Source organism: Hyaena hyaena, unplaced genomic scaffold, assembly GCF_003009895.1.
Source record: "Hyaena hyaena isolate Hyena2069 unplaced genomic scaffold, ASM300989v1 scaffold_211, whole genome shotgun sequence".
NCBI classification, from domain to species: domain Eukaryota; kingdom Metazoa; phylum Chordata; class Mammalia; order Carnivora; family Hyaenidae; genus Hyaena; species Hyaena hyaena.
Genome location: NW_024080847.1, coordinates 131,559 through 146,287, shown reverse-complemented (window position 1 = coordinate 146,287; position 14,729 = coordinate 131,559).

The window sequence follows — 14,729 nt, the reverse complement described above, 5'->3', positions numbered from 1 at the left end:
CTCTGAAACAGGCTCCAGGCTCTGAGCTGGCAGTCAGCACAGAGCCCGACGCAGGGCTCGAACCCACGAACCGCGAGATCATGACCTAAGCGAAAGTTGAACGCTTAACCAACTAAGCCACCCAGGTGCCCCTATTCTTTGTTTTTAAAGGCATAACTCCCTAAAGGTAATAAGGGGTGTTTCCATCTGATGAATGACCATGAAGTGAAAGGTGAAGCTTGGGTGTAACTGGTGATATGAAGACATGCCAAGAAAGACAGCTTCTTGACAAAGCTGTGAGTCCCCAGAAAGCCACAGCCACCGCAGGTATCCTTGTGCTCTATAATTTGGTCATTCCCGGAGGTCTCGGGGGGGAGGGGGGGGCGGGAGCTCTGGAGGCTGTCCGGGGTCTGTGCCAGATGCTTTCCTGCCTTTTTAGAACCCGTGGGGTGAGCTTTGATTTGAAGCAGTATTCATTTATTGTGTAGCCGTTGAAAGATAAAAGCTTCATGTGTAGAAATTTTTTAAATTTTTTTGTGTATGTGTTTATTCATTTTTGAGAGAGAGAGAAGCAGAGTGTGAGTGGGGGAGGGGCAGAGAGAGAGGGAGACACAGAATCTCTGAGGGGTCAGCACAGAGCCTGATGTGGGGCTCGAACTCATGAACCTGTGAGATCATGACCTGGGCCAAAGTCAGACGCTTAACCAACTGAGCCACCCAGGCGCCCCAGTGCATAAAAATTTTCATGTTTGTTTAAAAAGAGGAGAAGTTATATATTTTACGTCTAGGTTTTGTTTGGTTTTTGCTTACTGACCAACGCGTCTTGATCAGTTGCTTTAGGAATGAGTGTGTAAAGCTCTGATATTACCTGAAATGGTTACGTTCTTTGGAATTCTGTGTTGTCTGTCTCAGGTTGGCTGGGAGTTGAGGCCTTCCCATCACTCCGGAGGGGAGAGGAACAGTTGGGGACAGGACAGGGATTGTCAATGGACAAATCAGGACCTTCGCATGTAGATGCTGACTCTTTTGAGAGAATAAAGTCACTTATGGGTTGACTTACGTCACACACACACACTGGGTAACTCCCCATTCTCCAGTGTTGGTGGACCTGAAGCTGGCATTCTGTAGTGAGGCGCAGTTGCGATGTAGAAACAGGGGGAGAGAGAGGACAAGGGGAGAAGCATGTTAAGTTTATCAGGATGTGAAAAATAGTGCATTTTTTATTAAAAAAAAAAAGTTGGGCTGAGATTCACTCATGCTGTACCAGATATCAGCAGGAGTCTACTTCTGCTTTCTTAGTGCTACGTATGCCGAGGCTGGGTAGGCGCCTCACCTAAATGTGATGAGATCCGGGGAGAACTTGTCCATGCCACCCCAACCACTGTGGCCGTTTGTTGAGAGCCTGCTGTCTCCAGCACCAGCCAGGCACCTGGATACAGTAAACACTTAAAGGGAATTACTTTTTTGTTTTAAATGTTTATTTATTTTTGAGAGAGAGAGCGAGAGCATGAGCACTAGTGGGAAAGGGGCAGAGAGCAAGGGAGACAGAATCTGAACCGGGTCCTTAACTGATGCTTAACACTTAATGGACTGAGCCACCCAGGTGCCCCTATAACAGTAAACACTTAGTAAATGTTCCTTTAATATATTGAGGCGAGATGCTGTAGTTGGCCCTGGGGTGAGGGTGTGTACAAAAATAAACCAAGCATGGGGCGCCTGAGTGGCTCAGTCCATTAAGCGTCCAACTTTGGCTCAGGTCATGATCTCATGGCTCGTGGGTTTGAGTCCCACATCGAGCTCTGTGCTGACAGCTCAGAGCCTGGAGCCTGTGTCTCTCTCTCTGCCCCTCCCCCACTCATGCTCTGTCTTCCTCTCTCTCTCAAATATAAATAAACATTTAAAAAAAATTTAATTGAACAAAGGATTGTCTTCGCCTTCTTGAGGCTCATGATCAAGGGATGGAAATGAAGACAACTAATTATAAGTCACGCCAACTGCAGTGTGTGTTATAAAGGAGGGAGAAGTTCTATAGAAGTACAAAGGAAAGATGGAAGGGTGCCGGGCCATGACAAGAACATGAGCAGAGCCGGAGAGGCACCAGTAGTATTTGAGGAGCTTGGACTAACACCACGTGGGAAGAGTGGAGAGTAGTCAGAGGGAAGGAAGATGGATGTGGCGGATGATGAGCTGGAGCCCACCTTCATCATCCCGAAGGCACTGGGGCCCCATCAGAGGTTTTGAGCAGGGAGCGAGGCATCGGATCTGTGTTTTAAGAAGTTGATGAGAATGGATTGGAGCAGGGGAAGTCGCCTGCCTGAGGCTACTGCAATGGTTCGTTGGGTAAGTGACAGGGCTTGACCGAGGCCAGTGGAAATGAAGTGGAGTCTACTCAGGAATGATTTGCACTCCACGGCCAACCCGTGAATTTATAATGGGCGTGAGCCGACCCAACCACTGGAGTGATCAGGTCAGCTGGCCAGAGCCCAACTTTTAAAATTGGAGTACGTTAATAATCAAAGGATTACTTGGTGAAAATGGAGTTAAGGCAAACGGAGCTGGATGGTCCACAATGACCTTTTACTCAATCTGTAGCAGTTATTGTATAGTAATAATAATAAAGCTCAGTCTCTAGCGGGTTGTTACTCTTCTCTGGGGAGATGCTTGGCCTGCTGCAGCTGGCGGAACTGCTCCCCTGGCCAGCACTGCAGAGAGGCTGGCTGGCAGCCTATCAAAGATCTTTTGGTTGCAAAAAAGGAAACTCACTCATAGGCGACCAAGTAAAGTGAGGAATAATTATAAGGAAGGAAAGTATCCCAGTCCAAAGGCTAGAAAGGCAACCAGGCCTTGTGGGGCTTAGAATATCACCAGACAGAGGTGCCTGGGGGCCTCAGTCATTTAAGCATCTGACTCTTCTTTTCAGCTCAGGTCACAATCTCATGGTTCATGAGATCAAGCCCCACATCAGGCCCTGCAATGACAGCATGGAGCCTGCTTGGGATTCTCTCTCTCTGCTCCTCCCCGGCTTGCACTCAAACACACACATTCTCTCTCTCTTATAAATAAATGTTGGGGCACCTGGGTGGCTCAGTCGGTTAAGCCTCCGACTTCGGCTCAGGTCATGATCTCACAGTTCGTGGGTTCGAGCCCTGTGTCAGGCTCTGTGCTGACAGCTAGCTCAGAGCCTGGAGCCTGTTTTGGATTCTGTGTCTCCCTCTCTCTCTGACCCTCCCCTGCTCATGCTGTCTCTCTCTCTCAAAAATAAATAAAAACAAAAAACAAATTTTTTTAAACTTTAAAAAATAAAGAAAGAATATCATTAGGCACTTTCTCCATCCCTCTTTCCCTCCCTCCACACCCAGTGAGAATCTCTTCTTCTCCCTGACATACTGACTGGCCTTTCTATTCCCATCCACTTGCATGGGCTCTATTATAAATGGTGGTCTTGACCCTTAGTCTTTCCAGCAATATAATCTGTTCCCCACAGCTGAGCCAGTTTCTGCGTCCTGAGTACTAATACAAGCAGAGGTTCGGTCATGGGCCTTTCCCTAATCTAGTTAGGCTGAAGATGTGATTTGATAGATTCTTTGACAAAAAACAAAATGATGGTAAATAACGGATAACTCTAGTATTGCTGGTATTAATGTTCAGCTCTTTCAGACTTTATGAATAACTTGGCATATTAGTTGTCTATCTCTGTATAACAAAGTACCTCGAATTTTAGCAATTTATTTTTTATTTTTTATTTTTTTTAAGTAATCTCTACACCCAACATGGGGCTCAAACTCACAACTTCACAATCAAGAGTCACATGCTCTACCGAGTTTTTTTTTTTAATTTTTTAATGTTTGTTTCTTTTTTAAGAGAGAGAAACAGAAAGCAAGCAAGGAAAGCACAGAGAGAGAGGGAGACACCGAATCCGAAGCAGGCTCCAGGCTCTGAGCTGTCAGCACAGAGCCTGACACAAGGCTTGAACTCATGAACTGTGAGACCATGACCTGAGCCCAAGTCGGACTCTTAACCAACTGAGCCACCCAGGTGCCCCCAAAATTTAGCCGTTGAAAACAAGCATTTATTATATCACAGTCATGTGGGTCAGGAACCCAGACACAGTTTAGCTGGGAGTTTCTGCCTCGGGGTCTCTCATGAGGTTGTAGTCAGGCTGGTCTCTGGGGCTGCAGTAACATGAAGGGTGGGCTGGGGATGACCTACTTCCACAATAGGCAGAAAGCCTTGCTGCCTCACTGACTGTTGGCTGGAGACCTCAGTTCCTGGCCACATGGGTCTCTTCATAGACTGAGTGTCCTTAGGACATGGCTTCCCCCAGAGTTTGTGACCCAGAGACGGCACCTCAGATAGAGGCTGCAGCCTTTATAATCTAACCTCAGAAGTGGTAAACAATCACTTCTGCCCTCTTCTGTTGGTCACCCTGGCACAAGGTGGGTGGGGTGCCCAAAGGTCAGACTGCTAAGAGGTGAGTCTACTTGGGAGACATCTTGAAGATTAGTTACCACGCTCAGTCAACAGACATTTATTTAGAGTCTACGTGTATGCCAGGCGCAGGGAATTCAGAGCTGTGTGACACAGTCTCTGTCCGTGAGGGGCTGTCTATCCATTGTGGGGAAGCCTTACAAAAACATACCACCGTGTGTCCCCTGAGCTCTCCCCTCTGTCCAGTCATCTTTCACCCTGCCGCCATACTTATCCTCATAAAATTCATATCTGTTCATAGCAGTGTCTTATTTAAACCATCCTCAAGTGGGTCCCCTTCTTGCCTAAACAGGTTTTGTTTTAAATTTTAATCACCACCACAGTAACAAATGCATTTTTTCTTAAGTGTAGACAAAATACCATATGATTTCACTTATGTGTGGAATCTAAAAAACAAATGAATAAACAAAAAGCAGAAACAGAACCATAAATACAGAGAACAAACTGGTGGTTGCCAGAGGGGAAGAGGATGGAGGGATGGGCAAAATGAGTGAAGAAGAGTGGGAGATACAGGCTTCCAGTTACAGAAAGAGTAAGTCACAGAGATGAAAGACAGCCTAGGGAGTTTATAGTCAATGGTGATAATAATAGCATTGTATGGTGACAGGTATGAGCTACATTTGTGGTGAGCATGGTGTAACAAATAGGGTTGTTAAATCCCTGTGCTGTACACCTAAAATTAATGTAACACTGTGTCAACTATATTGCAATAAAAATAATAATGAGGGGCACCTGGGTGGCTCAGTCGGTTAAGCTTTCGGCTCAGGTCAGGATCTCAAGGTCCGTAGGTTTGAGCCCCACGTCTGGCTCTGTGCTGGCTGACAGCTCGGAGCCTGGAACCTGTTTTGTATGCTGTGTCTCCCTCTTTCTCTGCCCCTTCCCCGCTCATGCTCTGTCGCTCTCTGTCTCTCAAAAATAAATAAGTTAAAAAAATTTAAAAAAATAATAATGAAAATTTTAATCATCACCACAAGAAGAAATATATACAGCAAAACCTTGGTTCGCGAGCAAGATTCATTCTGAAACATGCTTGTAATCTAAAGCACTCGTATGTCAGTGCGAATTTCAAAAACCATTGACCCAGTTGTGATCGTGTGACATTCAGCGTCACGTACTAGTATTGCAAGACATCGCTCCTTTATCAAGTTAAAATTTATTAGAAATGTTTGCTCATCTTGCGGAACACTCGCTGAACAAGTTACCCACAATCCAAGCTTTTACTGTGTATGTTTTTAATTGAAGTGTAGTTGACATATAGTATTATATTAGTTTCAGGTGCACAACACAGTGATTCAACATTTCTATACATTGTGCAGTGATCAGTAGGATAAATCTAGCTACCATCTGTCCTCACAGAAAGCTGTTACCTGTTAAATATTCCTATGCTGTACATTGTACCCTCATGTCTTATTTATTTTTTATCACAAACCAACATGTATATATAAGATACATTTATAATGATAACAAACTTCACAAAAAAGTTTACACTCCCTCACTACCTGTGATATATTCAGGTATCTTCTATTCTATGCTATTTCATTTTTTATGAAAGCTAGTCACAATCTCATGAATTTTACAACCTATTGAATTGTGACCTGCAGTGTGGAAAGCAAAAGCCTAAAAAGTCACCCAGATTCCCTGCCTGGAGCTACAAAGCCCTTCCAGCATAAAGTTCCTCTACCTGGAGTTCTCTCCTATTTAGAGAACTCTTACTTATCCTTTAAAACTGAGCTTTAGGGGTGCCTGGGTGGCTCAGTCGGTTAAGTGGTTAAGCGTCCGACTTCGGTTCAGGTCATGATCTAATGGTTCGTGTGTTCATGTGTTCGAGCCCCGCATTGGGCTCTGTGCTGACAGCTAGCTCAGAGCCTGGAGCCTGTTTTCCGAGTCTGTGTTTCCCTCTCTCTCTGACCCTCCCCTGCTCACACTCTCTCTCTCTTTCTCTTTCTCTTCCTCTCTCTCTCTTCCCCCCCCCCAGAAATAAAAAAACAAAACAAAACAAAAACACCACCACCACAACAACTGAGCTTTAAAGTGTCTCCTCTCCCCCTCTCTTCTTAGGTAGAATTGCCTGCTCTCTCCCCTGGCCCCTGGAGCATTTCACTTGGTAACTAACCCTCCTCGCTTCCATCCTGCCCTAGAGCCAGCTCCCGGAGTGTGTGGACGATGTATTTTCACTGAGTCTCTGCAAAGTATGTTTAGGTAGAAAGACAAGGAGCAAATTAGCATCACACAAGTGATGATGTTGCAAATGAGCGATGTGCAGGTGGGGGGTGTCGCGCACGTAGGTTTCCTGTTGATGGAGCCACGTGCTGCAGAATCAGGATCCCTCCCCCTGCGGGCCACTGTCTCGCCCGCGCGTCCATCTCAGGTACAATTCGCACCGGAACTTGCCGCTGGGGTTCATTGCCATGGTTCATTTTAACTGCTCTGGTTTCTTGCTGTTTTTTGGCTGTTTTTTGTTTTTTGTTTTTTTTAATGTATACTTTTTTCATTTGTCTGTGTTGATAGGGACAACCTAGTGAGAAATGGAGCTCAGGCAGCACAGATAGAAAGATCTCTATATCTGCGCCCGTCCTGCGGGGTGCGGGTGGCGCAGGGGAGGGTTGCCTTTCTGAAGTGGTATGGAAGGAGGGTTTTGAGGTTTTTGAATATTTGCTTCTAAGTATCTAAGAAAGAGATTTGTTTGCCCACATTTACACTATCTTGGCAGGGTAGCAACCCGACTAAATATTTTCTGCTTGGTTTTGCCTTTACGTGGTTTTTATTTTTGAGGGGAGAAGAATCCACACCTTGGTTAAATTCTACTGAAATGCAATGGCTGTTTCTTTTAACTTAAGGGTTGATGCCAATAAGATGCCTAGGTTCAGCCTCTTGGGGGCTGCTGATAGACCATTCTGTGAGCCATAATCAGTAAGGAAAAAAAAAAAACCACAAGCAAAAGCAATCAAATTATTCCTTCTCCAGTATTCTCATTTCTGCATCTGTCAACGGCTGTAACTGCCCAACGATCTGTTGACTTGGTTATGGTGTGTGCATATTTGGGGGAGGGAAGTGAGGGGTGAAGACAGACTGTAAACAGATAATTACTGTAGAATATGAGAAGTAGTATAATAGAGGTATGTATTGCATGCATAGAGAGATCCACCTCCATCAGTGGATCATGAAATCCATTTACAAGGTAGCTAATAGCATTTCTAAAAGAGAGTAGACTGAAATACAGTTGACAACATAGAGGTTGGGGCACCGATTCCCCCACACCCTTCACTGTGTAGTCAAAAATCCATGCATAACTTGATTCCCCACAAACCTAGCTGCTAATAGCATACTGTTGATAGAAAGCCTTGCTGATAACATAAACAATGAACATATATTTGGCATATGTATTACATGCTGTATTCTTTTAAGTTTGTTTTTTTTTTTAATGTTAGTTTTTGAGAGAGAGGAAGAGAGAGAGTGCAAGAAGGGTGTGGAGATGAGGGGAGAGAGAGAGGGAGACAGAGGATCCAAAGAGGACTCTGTGCCGACAGCAGAGAGCCTGATATAGGGCTTGCCATTCATGAACCAGTGTTGACCTGAGCAGAAATTGGAGGATTAACCGATAGCCACCCAGGGGCCCCTTACCGTGCTGTATTCTGACAGTAAAGTAACCTAGAGAAAAGAAAATTTTATAAAGAAATCCATAAGGAGGGCACCTGGGTGGCTCAGCTGCTTGAGTGTCAGACTTCGGATCGGGTTATGATCTGGCAGTTTGCGAGTTTGAGCCCTGCATCCGGGCTCTCTGCTGTCTTAGCCAAGCCTGTTTGGGATCTTCCACCCCTCCTCTCCTTGCCCCTCCCCTGCTTACTCTGTCTCTATCAAAATAAAATAAACTAAAAAAAAAAGAGGGGTGCCTGTGTGGCTCAGTCAGTTAAGCATCCAACTTTGGCTCAGGTCATGATCTCACTGTTTGTGGGTTCGAGCCCCATGTCGGGCTCTGTGCTGACAGCTCAGAGCCTGGAGCCTGCTTCAGATTTTGTGTCTCCCTCTCTCTGCCCCTCCCCTGCTCACGCTCTGTCTTTCTCTCTCATAAAATAAACTAAAAACAATTTTTTAAAAGATTCCTCTCTCTCTTCCTGTCTCTCTCCCCCCTCTGCTCACATTCTCTCTCTCTAAAAAAAAAAAAATTAAAAAAGAAATTCGTATGAAAGAGGGGGCACCCTGCTGGCTCAGTTACTAGAGCATCTGACTCTTGATCTGATCTCAGGGTTGTAAGGTCAAGCCCCATGTTGGGTGTAGAGATTACTTTAAAATAAAATCTTAAAAAAAAAAATAAGAAAGGAAAGAAATTCATCAGGAAGAGAAAACACATTTACAGGGTTATTTACAATAAGACAATCTGCATATAGGTAGACCCACTTCTCAAACCCATGTGGTTCAGGGGTCAACCGTGTATCAAATTGCATCCTCCATGGCAAGTTTAGATATTTTTCCCCCAAAACCTTTGTTTTAGTTACATATTTATTGCATGGTAATGTGAAATCTATTTCTTGGGAGTCTCAGGCAAAGAGGTTTGAAAGCCACTGCCTGTAGGGGATGGAAGAAGGCGCCCCAGAGAAGGTGGCATTTGAGCTGCACTTTGGAGAATGGTGGACATGCCCCCGACGGGGAAGGGCATTCCTCGCAGAGGGAAAAGGATGTGCCCACACTGGGCAAGTCTGTTCCAGGGCCAGATGTTCCCCGTGATTGTACTGCAGGGTCCTGGGAGAGGAGCGGCTACAGGTGCTTCTGGGAGGCAGGTAACTAATGGACCACTTGAAAATATAAATGTTGGCACCCCAGCCCTCCCCAGAGATTCCAAGTCTCTGATAATGGGCTTGGCCTTGAGAATCTGTATTTCTCAAAAGCTTCCCCGGGCAGAGAAATGCTGACAGAGGTGTGACGTAACCAGCGCTAGGTTTGCGGAAGATGATTTTTGTAGTAGTTTAGATAGAAGGTTGAATGGAAAGAAGTAACATGGGGAGGCCAAACAAGACAGAGATGAGGACCTGCAGTGAGGTGAAGGCAGTTGGAGGAGAAGGGCTGGATTTGAGGGAGATTTTGGAGGTGGGTTGCTTGGGCTCAGGGAAGTAAGAGAATGAGAAGGAATCGTAAATAATCCTAAAATATCTAGGGGGGTGGTTTATGAACACGGAGACTAGAGAGACGAAATTCAGAAGGGGAGAGGATTACTGGAATTTTGGCTTGTGCCCACAGCAGGGCAGGAGCAAGTCATCAAGCGTTCACCATGCCCCATATGAACTCTACCTCCAGAGCGTACCTGTCCTTCGCTCTGATTGCTGCCTCTGAACTACCTCCTGATTGTCTTAGACCTGACTCAAACTAATCTAACTCACAAGGAACTGATACATACATATACCCACCTGCTGGTTAGCTGGTATGATTGGCAGTGAAGGGAGGTATACACGTTTTCAGGTGTAAGAGAACTGACATCTTTGCTCAGGGTATCAAAATACCCTTGGAGAATGGAAGCAGTACTTGGAGAATGGAAGCAGTACTTGGAGAATGGAAGCAGTACTTAATAGGTGAAAAAGCATTGTATGGTCTGTGGAGTGCTGCATGTGAGCTCTAAAAATGAATGACTAACTTTGCTGTGCAATAAGAATGTGATCACTGAAGAGTGATTAAAATACTTTGTGGAAGTTCTAGTGTCTATAACCCCTCAGTATTTTTCTTCAGTGTTAATGATGTACCTTGGTGCCTGTGTAGTGCCTACTAATTTCTCTGTCTTCAACTTTACAAGTCACCTTTTAGGGGTGATTCCTTCTTCAGATGTCTGACCTCCTCGTAGTTTCATTTTTATTTTTATATTTTTTTTAATGTTTTATTTATTTCTGAGAGAGAGAGAGAGAGACAGCGTGAGCAGGGGAGGGTCAGAGAGAGAGGGAGACACAGAATCCGAAGCAGGCTCCAGGCTCCGAGCTGTCAGCATAGAGTGCAACGTGGAGCTCGAACCCACGAACCATGAGATCATGACCTGAACCGAAGTCAGATGCCTAACCAACCGAGCCACCCAGGCACCCCTCGTAGTTTCATTTTTAGAAAGGATGTTGGTATTTATTGAGCAAGCCCCTTTACATGGGGATCCTATCTTAGAGGCTGGCTTTCTCACCAAATTCTGAGGGTGTTTTAATTTTTTTAATGTTTGTTTATTTTTGAGAGAGAGAGAGAGAGTGTGAGCGAGGGAGGGGCAGAGGGAGAGGGAGACACAGAATCCGAAACAGGCTCCAGGCTCTGAGCTGTCAACACAAAGCCAGACGCGGGGCTCGAACTCACGAACTGTGAGATTATGACCTTACCGAGCCACCCAGGTGCCCTACTGAGGGTGCTTTAAAGCAGCAACCTAAAGCCGATGAGATTGCTCTTCTCCTGCCTCTCTAGTCCACCATCCTCCTGGGCACGGTGGTGGGGAAGGAATGCTCTGTTTAGGAGAGGTTAGGAGTCCTGGCAGAGCACCAGAGAGGCTGGAGAGTTGATGAGTGACACATCCCAGCCATGCCTTCCAGCGGCGTGTGATGTCCTCCTTAACCTGATGACTGTCCTCCCCCTCACATAACTCTGTGGGGAAGCAGGCTAGATGTGTAAGACAGCAAGTCCAGTGGGAGTGCTGAATGCCTTTTTTTTTTTTTTTTAACAGTTCTGTTATACTCCTTATCCTTGTACTAGAAGCTTGTAGGAGTTCAGACTTTTTAAAATCTGTCAAGGAAAATAACCAGCTTGAAATACGTCATGACTAGAATAGCCTTAGTCTCTACAAAGATGATTTAAAGTGTTTATATTCATGTATCAAATAATGTAGGCAAGGTTTTGAAAACAGTTGTAATCCAATAAATTGCTTGTTTAGGATTGCTTTGAAAACAGTTCCACATTACTTCTAATGATAGCATTAACAGGCACAAGAATAACGGTAACTGTTACTGAATATTTACTATATATCAGGTTCTTTTTTGAAGTTTATTTATTTATTTTGAGTGCGTGCACATGCGTGAGTGGGAAAGGGGTAGGGTAAAGGAGAGACAGAATCCCAAGCAGGCTCTGAGCTGTCAGTGCAGAGCCTGGCATGGGGCTTGATCTCAAGAACTGTGAGATCATGAACTACGCCAAAATCAAGAGTCAAGTCAGATGCTTAACCACTGAGCCCCCCAGGCGCCCCACTACATAGCAGGTTCTAAGGCAAGGATTTTGTATACCTAATGTGATTTAACTGTCCCTCCACCAACCTCAGATATAGGTATGTGACCTTCATGTTACAGATGAGGAAACAAAGGTAAGAGAAGTTTAAAAAGTAGGCAAAGAGATCACATGGCTAAAAAGTGGCAGTGATAGAGCTCTAACTCTAGAGAGTGGTGGGGAGTTGGGGGGGAAAGAAAGGAAGAACCATTAGCTTCTTCTGCCTGTGATCCATTGGGCAGTGGTTCTAGGGGACTTACTACACTCCCTTGATATATAGGTCTTTAGTTATAGATTGATTTCTTGTGTTCTAATGCATCTTGTAGACTGGGCTGTTTCTCTTTTATCCCACAAGTACTGACTGTGAGATGACTGTGTACAAAGTACTCTGCTAGGCCCTTAGAGAATAGTCAGCCCTTGAGGAGTTCCCTGTCCAGGAAGGAACATGAGAGAGAGAGATTAGGTTGAATCACAGGAGATTGCCATTGGGAAATTACATAGTATGTAATAAAATAAATCACTGATACATAACTAAAATAAGGCAATGTAATATTAGCTAAATATCGTGACCTCTCATATCTTTCAGCTACCATGCTAAACATTTTGCATGCACTAGTTCCTGAATCCTTAAAATAACTCTCAGACATGATTATAATTACTCTGTTTTATAGATGAGGAAGTAGAGGCTCTGAATGGTGAAGTGAGTTGCCCAAAGCCACACACTTTGGATGTGACAGGGGTAGAATTTGAAGCCAGGTCAGCCAGAGTACAGAGCCAATGCACTTAAGCCCCAGAATATAAGTACCTCCAGAGGTGCAAATAAAGGTATACACCTTATTTATGCACACTGACCATCTTAAAACTTTTATTTCACAAACACTTTATAGAGCACTTGCTAACTCACCTGATATATTTGGTTATTTCTGTGATCATGACACAGCTAGTCACACATATCACCAGTGACTCACAGTATTTGCATTCTTCCTCTTCTGAGAATGGCCCCACCAACCAAGAGGAACATTTGGAGAGAAAAGACAAAAATAAATAAATAAGTAAATGAAACAAAAAATAAAAAACAACATGTATTTCACCTTATGTGGACATCGGGCCTTCATTTATGACATTTACTTGGAGGCACAAACACATGCTAGAACATTTCAATTCTAATTGAATTACTTCCTTTTTTTTTCTATGTCCACTTGCCCTTCTTTCTAAATCATACACAGAGATGGGGATCACAGGAATGACCATTTATATTATACATACTTTGCAGGCAGTGCTATTAAAGTGATCTGTGGGGCGCCTGGGTGGCTCAGTCGGTTAAGCGCCGACTTCGGTTCAGGTCATGATCTCACAGTTCGTGGGTTCGAGCCCCGCATCACGCTCTGTGCTAACAGCTCAGAGCCTGGAGCCTGTTTCAGATTCTGTGTCTCCCTCTCTCTCTGCCCGTTCCCCACTCGTGCTCTGTCTCTCTCTGTTTCAAAAAATAAATAAACTGTAAAAAAAATAAAAATAAAAAAATAAAGTGATTTGTATACATTTTAGGATATGTGCTGCTGAAGCGATCGCTAAAGTGATTTGTATATAGTCAGGCCATTTTAAGAACTTGCCTCTTAAAATACTTCCAAATCTTACATTCAGATACCAAATTCCTGTTTATGTAAACCACAGTTTAAAATTTTATGTATAAAGGCATATCCTTTATTTTAAAATGTGTTTTTTAATCACGTGGGGGAAAAGTTAAGTTTTTATTTTGTTGTATTATTAAATGATGTCAATTTTGGTGGTAATCCGGTGAATCTGAGGTTTTCCCCATTGCTGTTCTGGGATTTTGCAACACACCCCAAAATTTAAAATTAGATTTGACAGCTGGCATTCTCAAAGTATGTTGTCACAAATTAGAGGGCTGCCCCCTCTGCCTATGCCGCAGTATTGAAGCCTGTTTAAAACAGGAAAGAGTGTTTGTTCCCAAGATCCTTTTCAGGCCTTGAAGAGGGTGAGTTTTAGCGTCAACCTGACTTGGGCTCCCCCACCAGCCCTTATTAGACTGATGACCCCAGGCAAATTACTGAAATCATTGGGAGCCTCAGCTGCAAAATCAGGACGATTAAACCTTATTCTACAGGTTTGTGTGAAGGTTTAGCCAATAATGTATAGAAGTATGTAGGTGGATACTTAGTAGGCTCTCAGTAAATGTCAGTGCTCTTATACTTTGGACATTCTTTAAAAATCCTGCAGTGCCCCATACTCTTTATAAGTATATTAATTCAATTTTGTTTGGTGATCTTCTAAAGTCAAAGTTGTGTTTCTTCAGGGTTTTGGGTGACTTGGGAGAATAGCTTCTCGAAATCCATTAATATTTCATTGGAGCTGTGGCGCAACAGCTGTAGAACTTGCTTGGTAGGCCCTAATTGCCATGAATAATCCATGAACTCTTTTGAAATGTAATTCTTCGAAATGGGTATTATAATTAAATTCCAGCCAATCCAAGGGAACTTTAAAACATGTTGAAAAATTTCCCAAGCCAATTAGAAAACTGGTTGGTCCAAGTGTCAAGTGTAGAGAAATATGCTAATTTATGCAAAGACTACTGTTCTAGGAAGGCCTTCACTGAATGTGAAGCACATTTTCTGAGAAAAACACCTCGATGATACTATGTGATACTAAATCACTGAATATATTTTTAAGGCATGTCCAAATACAAACCATACATTGTGAATGACAGAGCAGCAGTGACTGGAGCAAGATGTGGTTTGTTTTTTAAAAAGATTTTCTATCGTGAATCTGACAACATTGTATGCCAACCTTGACATATTTATCTTGTGCAATATAGCTTAGTTACAGTATCCTTGTAAAAGCAAGCAAGGTGCACTACTATTATGTTTTTTAATTCTAAGGGGATATAGAAACTAAAAATTTCACTTCAATAATTTAAATCTATAGATAATTTTTATTTAAGACTCACCAAATATCTGGGGGACATGGGTCTGAATATTCTGTTTATCCGCAGGACTCCCACTGCCATGTATGTATTACAAACTAACTTAAAATAATTT